The sequence below is a fragment of the Puntigrus tetrazona genome, chromosome 8 (genome assembly GCF_018831695.1).
Source record: "Puntigrus tetrazona isolate hp1 chromosome 8, ASM1883169v1, whole genome shotgun sequence".
Taxonomy (NCBI): Eukaryota; Metazoa; Chordata; class Actinopteri; order Cypriniformes; family Cyprinidae; genus Puntigrus; species Puntigrus tetrazona.
The window spans coordinates 19,708,847-19,721,960 of NC_056706.1; the positions used below are offsets into that span (position 1 = coordinate 19,708,847).

General features: G+C 39.5%; 1 long non-coding RNA gene across 1 annotated transcript in view; it reads right to left on the bottom strand.

Annotated features, from left to right (window-relative positions):
- The window catches only part of LOC122349935, a 36,554-nt gene that overhangs the window by 750 nt on the left and 22,690 nt on the right, over positions 1 to 13,114 (bottom strand). The window contains exon 4 of the long non-coding RNA XR_006251540.1: positions 1 to 3,029. This exon is cut by the window's left edge and continues 750 nt beyond it. This is a non-coding gene — a long non-coding RNA (uncharacterized LOC122349935). The remainder of the gene's footprint in view (positions 3,030 to 13,114) is intronic.

Genomic DNA, 13,114 nt, shown 5'->3' on the forward strand with positions numbered 1-13,114 from the left:
GTAAGTAGCAGGTTCTTTTAATAAGAAAACCTAACTTGCTTAAAAGGTTGTGAGTCAGAAGCGCCAGGCTGACTCTAATATTTGTGTCGAACTGTTCTGGAACCGTGTTGTAAACACAACTTAACCCCTGATTTCTAGCTGTGTCCTCTTTTGGAAACGCAAACAAATTAGTTTCACTTATACAACAGCACACAGCGTCTCCAGAACACGACGCCTGCCTGATATTGTGAAAGGTTTGAGGAAAGGCTTTTGAGTTCCTCTGGTAAAGTTTTAGAGTTCAATCTCTTAGGTTCTCTTATGCACTTTTTCATGTTGCACTACTACATTTTCATATGGGGACCATGTTTGTGAGTTGTTGTTGTTGTTGTTTTTTGTTGTTGTTGTTGTTGTTGTTGTTTTTGTTGACTGTGAAGAAGTGAGAAACGCGTGACTCACTGAAAAAATTTTGCCCAATGTGAACTTATATCTTTTTGTTATAACACTAAGCTACCCCAAAAAACTGACACACAGGCTTTTTTTGGAAATCAAAAAAGTCTGCCCAAAGTCCATAACCTTAAAGTCAGCTTTCTGGCCTATAAGCTATTGTTTAATCTAGAAGGTTTAAGTTCTGGTGAAGTTTTACAGTTTACAATTTCTCAAGTTCTCTTATGCACTTTGTGAGTCTGTTATGTTTACAATGCATGATGTTTCTGATGCATTTAAAGTGAAGCTTTAAATGAAGACAATTTTGCACAATGTAAATTTCAGTAGAAACCCAAAGTAACTGAAACTTCGATTTTTTTTTTTAAAGAACTTCTGCTCCATTTTCACACGATGATTGTTTGTGAGCTTGCTGTTTTAGAACATGTTACTGTGAAAATGTTTTGTCACTGTTTTGTATTAAAAATACAATGTCATTTAAAGAAAGTCCTTACAGAAAGTAATTTAATTGGTACAGTACGTTGAGACAGATGTCCATGTAGATGGCCACGGCATGCATTTCTTGTGATGTATCAAGTGAATTAAGGGGAAATGTTTTAAGTATATTCCTAAAATTGAGAAAATAAAGCATGTCAACCTTCACTTAATGAGCTTTCCTTTAGTGTCTTAATGTGTATTATTTTTATACAGACCCAGATTCACTTTGAGATGGCCAAAATGTCAGTTTATGTTAACAAAATTTTAATATTTGAGTACATTTTACTGGTATTCCATTGAAGTACCAATGGTGAAATAGTAAATAAACTATTTACTTTCATACTTTTAATAGAATACTCTGTTACTAATTAGAAAATTGGAGTAGATCTAGCTTGAAATGTGCAATGTGGAAATGTAAAAGTTTCATTGGAATCAATCAAAAATACACATTTAAAGCTATTAAGGTCACGTAGATCACACACACAAAAAAAATGATTAGAGAAATGCTAAAATTAAGTTAACTTTATGTGCAAATTTTATTTCAACAAACCGTAAAATTATGTAGTTTGTACAAAGACTAGTCTTGTTTCAACTACGATATATAATTATGCAAAAAAAAAATCATAATATTTTTTAAGTAAATCAAGCGAAACGTTTTTATCAGTGATGCAGCGACGCTACAGCGAGAATTATAGCTCCGCCTTCTTTCTTCGCGGTCTTATGAAAATAAAGCCACTCTGTGATGCGGCCTGTTTAAAACGAGTCGTTTCAGGGGGGTGCGGACAACTTTTATAAATAACATCTCCGTGCTTTTGAAACTTCAGTCTTTCCAGCTTTAGGGATCTTACCTACGCAGCTTGTAACACCCCAAAGAGAAAGGAAAACTTTTAAAAGATTAGTAAAAACTGGTATTTTCCAGGGCTATAATTACCTTACCCCCAGTCACCTGAAGGACTTAACTTTTCTCGTTGGACTTCATAACGTTTAATTTTTAGTATTTAATATAAAAATAAAGACTTTTCAATATGTATGGTAGTGTTTATAAAAATAAAATGAATATATGTAATTCGACATGTCTTTTTTTCCTCATCTCTGACTGTTCTCTTCTTATTTCAGATAAAAACCTAAACGATAGCGAGGTGAGTCATAACAGCTTCTGATTTTCCCGTCTCACCCACATTCTCTCCCTCTTTCTGTGCGTCCTGTAATTAGAGGAGCGCTAGCGGCTCCGTGTATCTGATAATACAGGCTGAGAGGGGATGTATTATGCCCCTGCGCTTCCATTTCACAGGTGCTCGTTGACATGGTTAACAATGAAGAAAATTAATGACTGTCATAGTGCGAACCCATTAGAGATTTGCCCCGGCTCAACCCCTCACCTCCAGGTACGCGAAAGCGCAGACAGAATACAGAGAGTATCGCATCTCTCTGGGCTAACCGAATGAGGCCCGCGACAATTTGTGAACTTTAAAATCTAAGCAAAAAAAAAGCTCATAGTGAAAATACATTCAAAGCTATTATTGTTCCCTTGCACCACCTAACCTAAGGCTAACCAGGTTTGATTGTCCTATTCAAACAGAAGCTTGCAGAAACGTAGAGAGCGAACGCCCTCGTGATAACACCTGCAGCTCTGTGAGGAGGAAATATCAACTATACGCCGGGAAGTCAACTTACATCACATGAAACTGACATTACGGCACGTGTGCTTTTATTAGCATCACAGCCGGCCCCTAATGAGGGCCCATCGGCTTTATTACCACCTTTGAAACGAGCCGGTTCGTGCAGTCGTAATCTAGACTGATTTATGTTACTGCATCTTCAATTAACAAACTGAAGTTAGTGCTAAAATGTTAGACTTTGAGTTTTCCTATCTCTATCTCTCATATTAAGTATCGGGAACAAAATATCAAGCCCTAATTGTTTAGCTCTAGGGTATTAACAAGTCTTCTACCGCTACTATTCATCACTGTCTTAAAGGGTTACTCCACCAAAAACTGAACATTTTGTCATTAAGTACTTACCTACATGTCGTTCCAGACCCGGAAAGCCTTGTTTGTCTTCAGAACACGATTTAAGATATTTTGGATGAAAACCGTCAGAATACTCCTTCTGCCGTCAGTGCAGGATAATACCTTTTGTAAGCAAAGAAAATAAAGACTTTATTCAACAAGATACCGACTCCTAACCAAGAACCGCTCAATTTCTCTGGCATTATATTCATTACGACCTCAACGTGCAATCGTTCCCTTTATAATGTTCATCGTTTCTGCTTGAATATGACATTAACGAACTGCATGATTTGTGCTAGCCATAGAACTCTATGGACATCACTTTGACATAGTCACCTCTGAAAACAAAGCCTTAACTGATTATCCAGTACACCAAGTGTCTGGAACTGAACGGACCCATATCTGTTCTCAACATATCCCCCAGTTTCCTCTCTCTGTGTCAAGATTTTAATAATATCAGTCACCATTAGTTTCACAATTTGTAGAAATATGCACCTCCTGTAACGGTGTATCATAAAAGCAGTAAAAATGTAAATGTAATTTGATTCTTATGATATTTTGCTGCAGATTCAGAGTAATTAGACAAAAATTACAGAACTTAGAGTACAGAAGATGCAGGAGAGAAAAAAAATAAAATGTGTAAAATAAAATTAAAAATAAATTAGCATGACTTAACAATTTATTGCCGCATTTCTCTTAAGTGCACTTAATTGTATTAAAAGCAGAATGCAAGTATAAAAATTAGACCGTACTTGATAATAGCAATAAAATAAATGTTTTATTTTTAAGTTCATTTTAAATAACAGATTTTTAAATCATCTTTTTGTCCTAAAGAACACTAATCTTGGTGCATTAAGTTACTCCATGAAAATGTACCATACTAATAAGCATATATTTTTTATACTAATTTACCATACTGAAGTACACATTTTAACTGTAGTATGTTATTATCACATCCTAAATGTACAAAGTATAATTTAAATATACTATTTTAAACGTCCAAATACAACTGCATGTTTAGAAAATTACATTTAAAAAATTAACTTTGCTTTATACTTAATTAAAAAACTAAAGTTCAGCTAATTGCATTTAATATAAATAATACTTTTCAATGTAACTGTAAATAACATGCCATTAAAAAAGCATATAGTATACTTATAGTATACAATTTGTTGGGGTTTTTTTTCCTTTTTTTCACCAGCCCCAATTTAACTATAACCACAATTTAACAACAAAATAACAGCTGTGCATAAGTATCCGTGACCATGCTAACTTTATTATTTAGCTGCAGTAATGTATACAAATTTTCAAGCATACTGTACTTTACTGTAGTGTGGGTTTGAATACAGCATGTTTGGAAAAGCTTAACTTTACAGGGTTTTGTTTTTTTGTTAATATAATTATCTTGAAAGGAATATAATCGTCTTGAACAGCCTCGACTTTTGCTGTCCTTCACTTTCAGTACAGTACGCAGCCAAAAAGTCAAAGCCTTAACTGATTAGTGCACCATGTGCCTGAACCTAAATGGACTCGTGCCCGTTCTCAGCATGTTCCCCAATTTATCCATAATTTCCTTCTCTGTGTCCCATTTTCATAATAAGTCACCAGTAGCGTCCCAACTATCATCCTAATAAACTAGAATCAAAGTATAATTAGCGGCGTGCTGGAGGTGATCGAATGTCTTGATTGCGAACCAGATTCGTCCTGTCATAACCTCTGTCTTTCGTGATACGCTCCGTAAAGATACCCAGCTACACGCAGCTACTTCTGTATTGGCCGCCAAGCCAAAACCAGGAGGTAAATCGTTGGATATTGATTTGTGAAGAAGCGATCTTTCTTGAGGGAGTTCTGATTGAGATCGTCTGTGAAGCAGAAGCCGGCTATTAAAGACTAGAAGAAAACAATGACACCCGCCTATCAATCGCTACAGGGGTTAAACTTGCCTATCTGAGAGGGTTTGGAGCTGTAAAAAATCCAAGAAAAACAAAGTACTGCCAAAGTTTCATCAAGTAAGAAGTGAGCTTTTGTGATGTGCATAATAACACATTTTCTGCCAGTCAAACCTATGGAGGACGAACCTCTGACGGAATACAGTAAATGAGGCTGGATACAAATCACAGGACAGTTAAAAGGCTGCTAGCTGAACATCGTCTCTCACGTCCAAATGTCAGGCCACTACCCTTGGTGCTGACTTTATCAGCGATGAAGGTCAGCGTGACGAAGCGTTTGAAATGTACACTGACGGACCCATTATGGATAAATAAGCTTCTATCTTTAAGTAATTCCTTTCTCTGATCTTGCAGGTAGATTGCATCCGACATGTTCTAGGTCACATTTCCCGCTGTACTCATGCATTAGCTCCATGCCCTCGGTGGGAATCCACGGTTCACCGATGAAAGGTGCGCTGTTGTACAAATTCGGTTAGGACTCACGCCGAGAGGAGAATTGAATGCGGCGATCTTTGCACAAGAGTTTCCTGTATGGGGGCAAAGCATAACAAACAGACAAAGCTGGTATATTTCAGCACACGCTTCAAAGTCAAACGGAAAAACGTCGCACTCAGAGAAACACTCACTTATCAACGCACCGATCCTTTGGAGAGCAAATATGGCATTTTTAGCATGCACGTGCTAAAAACTAAACGCTGGATGAATTATAGCGAGGCTTGATGTCAGACAAAGCAATTTACGGCGTGAATTAACTCAAAACAGTCATCTGCATATTGATTAATATTCCAGCCTAAGCCTGAATAGAGTAATTTTGCCAAATGAAATCATCCTTCATCCTTATCATCTCCTGTCATGGAAAACATTTGCGCATTTTGTTGGCGGTGAGGATTAATGGGTCTTACGCGCTTAAATCCTCAGAAAAGCCACGAGGACCGAAGCTGAGCGAACACGCTTGCAAATATATAATATATTCCAGGCGTCTCGTACAATAATCCATTACAGTTAAGTTCTCGCAAATGAATAAGAGTTGATATTGCAGAACGAAAATACGCCTCGACTGAGATGCATTTACTCCTTATAAAACTCCTGCATAATTGACGACGGCAGGACGTTCATTAGCAGAAAGCAGCATGGAAGCCGATTCGTAGGGTTTGTGTTGTGGCGATGCCCCAATGTTCCTGGCGGTTCCTGGACGAATTAATCAGGCCTCGTGACTCGGGAATGACAAAGTGAGGTCTGAATAAGCGATCGTGTAGGAATAAAATATATACCGACGCGCTAACTTGCTAATTTATCAACGTTGTTAGTGCTGTGAAGACCAAAATGGTATTGAAGTATGAGTTATATGAGAAGTATTGTCATATGACTAATTGCCCTAAAAAAAAGAAATAGGTAAGAAAAATACAGGCGGTGAGTCTCATTCATGAAACTGACGGATGAATAAAATCGTGTAAAATCATTCTTATGTAAATAGTAGCTTTTAGGAATTTACGTAAGGGCAATTTTATGAACCGCTTGCATAGAAATTCGTTCTGCTACTGTTTAATGCATGAGGCCCAATATATTGGCAGATTGTACTAAAGCAAGTTCAAAATATAATATCTGAACTATTCCATATTTAGAGCAGAATATCTTGCCCTCTGGTAGTTAATACAGAATATTGTCGGTTGAGTCGTTTTAACTTGGTTGTGCCCACTGACCATATTAAACTTTTAAATGAGCTATTTGAGATGGGTATTTACCAATTCTAAATCATTGATTATTTTTTAATAACAACCATTTATGCTGTTTAATCTTGTATAATTATTTGGTTTGTTTAGTGCATTCTTATTTTTATAACTAATCAGGCTTAAAGTTGACTTCATTTTATTTAGATAGTATATCATGTAATGAAATAAAATAAGTTAAATATATTACACACCAGTCCCACATGTTTCAAACTGTGTATGCAATAAGTGTTATTTTTTTCTATTATAATTGTGTTAGACCTTCACCTTAATGACAACTTGATGGGAAATGTAATCACTTCTGCCAAATGTTTGACTGTATAACTGTATATATATTTGCATTATGTAAAAATAAAAAAGTTGGCAATAAAAAAATAAAAAAAATATTGGAATACTGAATATCCAAGGTGAACATCAAACTCTATGGGTCTCTTTTTGAAAGTTTGACAAAGTTTTTATTTTTAATAATTAAATCTGTTCATGTTTTTTTATATCTTTATTTTTTCACATAAAGGGTTGCTTTTTTGCCCAAGACAGCCTTGAGAGTCCTTCAAGTGCTTCTTAACACTTGCACATATTGATTCTTCTTTGTCTTAGTTATGGCAGTCCCCAGTTCTTCCAAGTGTTTGTTTATTAATGTACCTCGAGTTTTTACAGAACTAGGAAAAAAGTGCATTCATAAAGAGAGTGGAAATCGAGACATTAATTTAGTTGTTGTTGATAGGATATCATGGTGTAATATTGTTATGTTGTGTACTGCTTTTTTTTTTTAAAACATTGTCTTACTTTGGCCAGGTGTCTCTTTATATAATAATTGAATCTCAAAGAAACAAGTAAATAAATAAACAGCATATTTTCAAGGTAAAACATGATTTTAAAGGGAAGGTTGTGGTGATAAATATTTCAACAAACTCACCTACATTTCCTAATGAATATTGATTAAAAAAAGATATTTATATAACAAGATATATTTAGTGAAAATCATCAGAAATAATTCAAAATAAATTCAAAAATGCTGGTGGGGAAAGAGTTTTTGTTCATACAGCGGAGATCAGTGCGGTTCAAAACAACAACAATGACAACGACCCTGAGACATATGACAAAAAAAAAATTATTTTGTGTTCCACAGAAGAAAGGAAGTCATGCAGGTTTGGAACGACATGAGGATGAAAAAATGTCATTCTGGGAAAACTATCCCATCAAGAGAAAGCTTTAAACATTTCTGTTAAAAAATATTTTTCTTCTTTTAAGTACCATTTAAAAAAAGGGGGGAGGAATCCTTTATCAGTCCTCTTTCACATTTCTCCATCTGTGTTCTCTGAATAAAACCACCCACGGTGACATAACGTTCCTGTTCCACTTACACAACAATCATTCCCTTCCTCTTCAGATCCTGAGCTTACACCAGTTCAACCTGTAATGGTCTTCTTTGATCATTGGGAAGTTGAGAGTGCCTCCCAGACGCTGACAGTATCTTAATTCTTTCCAGTTACACCTGACTGAATGAATGGAGAAAAGCTAATTGTGACCCAGCCAGGAGCAAGAACATATAACGCCATGCATTTTTAACCAGCTTGGACGATGGCGTGATCAAATGTACTTGTCCACATGGTCAGTATAAAAGTATAAAGCAGGTGGTTTGTGTGCTCTGACACACATGGGACAAAGAAATCTGGCTTGAAGTAAAAAGATAAATATATTTTTTTAAATATATATGCCGTAATTGTCCTTATATGGAGCTGGTTTGGGCATGTATTATGCAAATTACTAACCTTGTGTAAGCGGGAGCTCATTTAGAAGACATAGACAGAAGGACGAGTTTAAGAACAAGCTCATCTGCGTACGCACGTGTTGGGAATTAGGTGGAACGTTTTCGTGAGAAATTTAAATGTGCGTATATGAATACAAAAAACGTTGGAAATTATTAGTGAATGAGACCCAGTGTCTCACATTGTTGTATGGACATAAATCATAATATGACTTCAGAAGACTTCAACTTTATTGCACAAGTATAAAAATGAATAGGTACTTATAGGTACATTTTCAAGCTTGAAAGCTTCAGTCCACATTTGCTGTAATTATATGAAACGTATACAGGTTATGAACATAACCATGGTTCACTGAGGGAACAAGAACTGCATGCGGAGACGCTTTGGGAATGCCTTCTGTGTGACCACGCTCTGAATCTGCTGTAGAATCCGTCCAATGGAAGGACGCGGCGTTAGGGAGGGAGACGTCAGCAACCAGGAAAATATAAAAGCATGTGCGGCAAAGCCGGCGTCAGCTTCATAATCATGAAGAATGCCAGAAGTATGGCAGAGAAGCAGTTCTCATTCCCTCAAGGAACCATGGTTATATTCATAACCTGTAGACATTCCTTTCCGGGAACTTGAACTGCGTCCGGAGACGCTTTGGGAACGAGATGCCCACACCGCTAGAGTTTCAAATGTCCCGACATACATGACTAGGGCAAGAGGACTGATGACCCTGGGGTCATACTGTCGTCTAGGCCGTAGAACCGGACGAAGGTAGAGGGCTAATACTGGCTCAGTATTATGCGAAATGCGTACAGATAAAGCCTCGTCCAGTTCGATACCATAGCGTCCAGTCCCAGGGGAGCTGGAGGAGCTAGACAGAAACAGAGGGGACTTCGAAGAGGTCCACCTCTGCCGGATAAAAAGTTCTCCATATATGCTGCACCACCTCGGGGTGAAGCAACCATTCCCTGGGCCTCAGCCCCTGTCTTGACAGAATGTCTGCTTCCACATTCAAGTGGCCAGGGATATACATCGCTCTCAGCGAGCAGAACTTGTCCTGGCCTCACAGGAGGATCTTGCATGCCAGTTTGTACAGTGGCCGTGAACGCAGACCTCCCTGGTGGGTGAAGTAAGAGACTAACGGTGTGTTGTCGGTGCGCACCAACACATGACGATCTCTCAGGTCTGGGAGAAAGTGCTTCAAAGCTAGAAACACGGCTAGCACCTCCAGGCAGTTGATGTGCCATGTGAAATGGCGGCCGGTCTACAGACCGCGGGCTGAGCGACCACATATGACCGCTCCCCAACCGGTGAGGGATGCGTCTGTCGCTAGAATCTTGCGGCAACAAAGAGCTCCCAGCTCCAGGCCTTGATTCAGAAACCAAGGTTTCTTCCACATGTCTAAGGCTCGCACACATCGTCGGGAGACCTTGATCATGCGAAAGGGACTACCCCTCGGGGAAAACTCTTTGGTTTTGAGCCACCACTGTAGGAGTGCCAAACAGGCCAGAAGGGGAAAGCGGGGTGTCCAGGAGACAGACCCTGTCACGGTCTTTCATATCCAACGGGGTCAGCCACAGATGTCTCTCCGCAACCACCATAGCAGCCATAGAGTGGCCGATGGCGCGAGCCGTTTCTTTTGTGGCGCAGAGAGACAAATCCAGTCCTCCGGAGCTCAGAGATGTCATCTGAGCTCACTTGTTCTCCCTCATCCAGGTTTTTGAGCAGGTCAGCCTGGCAAACCTGCAGTACAGCCATCGTGTGGAGGCATGCACTGGCTTGTACCCCTTGCCTACGAGCATAAAAGTTGTACGCACAGGTTTCGTAGGTGTTAAATAATTAACAAAGTTTAAGGTCCCGCTGTTCTCGTAGAAAACCTCTAAATGAATACTCGATCTCATAGGGTGTAACGGCCGGGGAGCAAGAAGACACACACCTTACTCCAAAGTTTATTCGAGAATACAATGATTTATATAGGCATTTTCATAGGGGACTTTTACCCCTCTAGACAATGAAACAAAAGATGACATGTGTTGTATCCATGCCAAAAGATATGTACTTAGATAAGATACAGGAAATTATGAACATATAAAGGAATACTTTTGGACACAGAAAAACACTTCTTGTCAAGTATCAAAAGTGTAGAGCAAACTCATTCACCCCACGACTCACACACACCAATGACCGACTGAAACCTTCTAACATGTTGAAGGATGTATAGATCATACATACTACAGAACACTAGGGGGCGATATAAAGAAAATCACGTCTAGGAAAAGGGAAAAAGATAAGACAGAAAGAGTCTAAGGGGGAGAGTGTGTTCAAATCTAACAGTAAGCAAGGCCGGAACCTTTAAGGACCTTGCCATACCAGGGGATAGATAGCTCACAAGCATCTGTTCCACTTTCAGCGTCGCCCTGCAACCGTGTTCATTGCCATAGTAATCACTGGCGGGAATATAAACACTGGTCAGAATGGTTTTTACCACGGTCTGCATACCTCGGTATACAAATCGGGGAAGAACGGCAGGCTCCAGTGTGAAGGTGGCGGCCGAGCACGCAAAAAAACGCTCGTCGAGCTTGCTTTTCTGCGGCTCGGCTTGTTTCTCGGCCGGACAATCGATATTTAATTTAGCTACGGCACGGGTAACCACCTCCAACGGCTCCTCATAATCAGTTGACTGGGGCTCAGCCCCGACCCCCTCGGAGGACGTCGAGCCCGCGCCGCGGAAGGGAAGCCGCGGGACGATCTTTCTCACCGCGAGTTTCACTCTCGGGGCGGGCGAATGATCTGGCGTGAGAGGAGGAAGATAAGCTCTCCGTCTCCATCTCCTCATCACGCAGATCGCACTGCGAGCGCTTTTGAAAGCTCGCAGCGGCAGACGCTCACAATGAGGGCAGTTAGACCCCTCAAGAGCCGCCGCTGCCGCGTGCTCCGCTCCCAGGCAAGCCACGCAAAGCTCGTGTGAATCACCGCCCGTGATGTAGCGAGGGCGGGGGGAAGCACACGGCTTAAACAAGCGTGACTTGCCTGTAGATACGCCTTTAGCCTTGCTTTATCCCTTGTTTGTGTGATACAATAACGTGTGAATTAGTTTTCTTTAGACAAACAACACCAAATAAGACTCACAGAGACACAGAGCGCTTAAGGTCTGAGTGACAAAAAGCTGACGCCGGCTTTGCCGCACGTGACTTTATACTTTCCCGGTTGCTGACGTCATCCGTCCTGACGTCGCGCGCTTCTATTGGACGGATTCTACAGCAGATTCAGAGCGCGCGCGTACGCAGGAGGTGTCCCCAAAGGACCATGCAACCAGCACATACTAAAACACCTTTATTTTCTCTAATATTGCCTCAAAATATTGCAATAAATACTCATTGTTGACTTTCAATTCAAAAACAAACACACGAAGAGGGTATAAATGCTTATGCTATTCTAGTGGTCTCTAAACAATGCATTTCCAGCAAGACATGCTTCATACTTGTCGTCCTAATGATTCATTTTATCGAGGTCTCGTGTTGTGATAAACCGAGGCAACAGCACTGGTGAGAGAACGTCAGAGATGGATTAGTCTTCACCTCATTTGAGCTTTTTCTCTAGCTGTGCCTATAAATTTGAATTCAGGATTATCCAGCCAAAATCCATATACGAATTTGCCAGAGTCGACCGATAACTCATGCAGCATGTGCAGTTTTTGAGATTCATTCAGACAAACCCATGACAGAAAGATAACTAGCTGCATGAGGTTCACACGGTGAGGATCAATTACCGCTTTTCCCTTCCCAAGTTCTAGTTCCTTGGATGAATTGTTTTTTTCCGGTTTCATTTTCTTGATGTCAATGAATATCGTGCTACTTTTGCATATTTTGTGCAATTTCCAGTTAAATGCTTCCCTGGGTGCACAGGTTTAAGCAGAGCTTCATCGTGTACAGTGTGCTATTCAGTGTTAACCCATACTGTTGTAGTTAAACGAGTGCCAGAGGCTACTTTAAATTACTAACCTCGTATTAATGAATCATTTAAATATAGATCCGCAATTACCACATCATTTCAAAAAGCTTTTCTCTATAATTATACACTCACGTTATTATTTATTTCTCTCGGTCTGTTGCAATATGCTTAGCCTGATGTGACCATATTGCGGACGACGTGCTGAAACGTTGCAAAAACACAAGAAGGAGAATATGCATTGATATAACTGCAATCATCAGCTCCAGATGATTGCATAAGAGTCGAGTGTGCCAGCAGACAGGAGTCGACATTGTGCATTCATCCTACGTGCTGAATAACCCTTTGAATTTACTTGAAGAGCTCCGAGACGAGCCATGAATGTTTTCAAATAGTGAGCAATAGTGAAATAAGTGGGCCAAGGGTTATGGCAAGGCATTGATGATCAGCCTTGAGAACCTCACCAAAGGGATGTATTGACAGATGCTCAATATCATGACTTAGAGTGAATCATTTGAGTGAACTAAACGGTAAAGTATTCAGATGAAAAAGTTAGTTACTTTTAAAAACTGTTATTTTAACGTTTGAACATCATTTGCTTCATCGTTTGTTTCAGTAAATATTGTTGGGGATTTTAGAACATGCACGCATCCAAGACAAAGTGCAAAAATGTAGAAAATTATCCATTATTAAGGTCAGATATTTACAGGTGTCCAAATACCAAAAAGAACATGAATGAATGAAGGACTCCATGTCCAAGTAAATTTTTCGCAACCACTTGCCGCCATCTACTGAGAAACGCTATAATTGATGCAACCTTTAGTTTA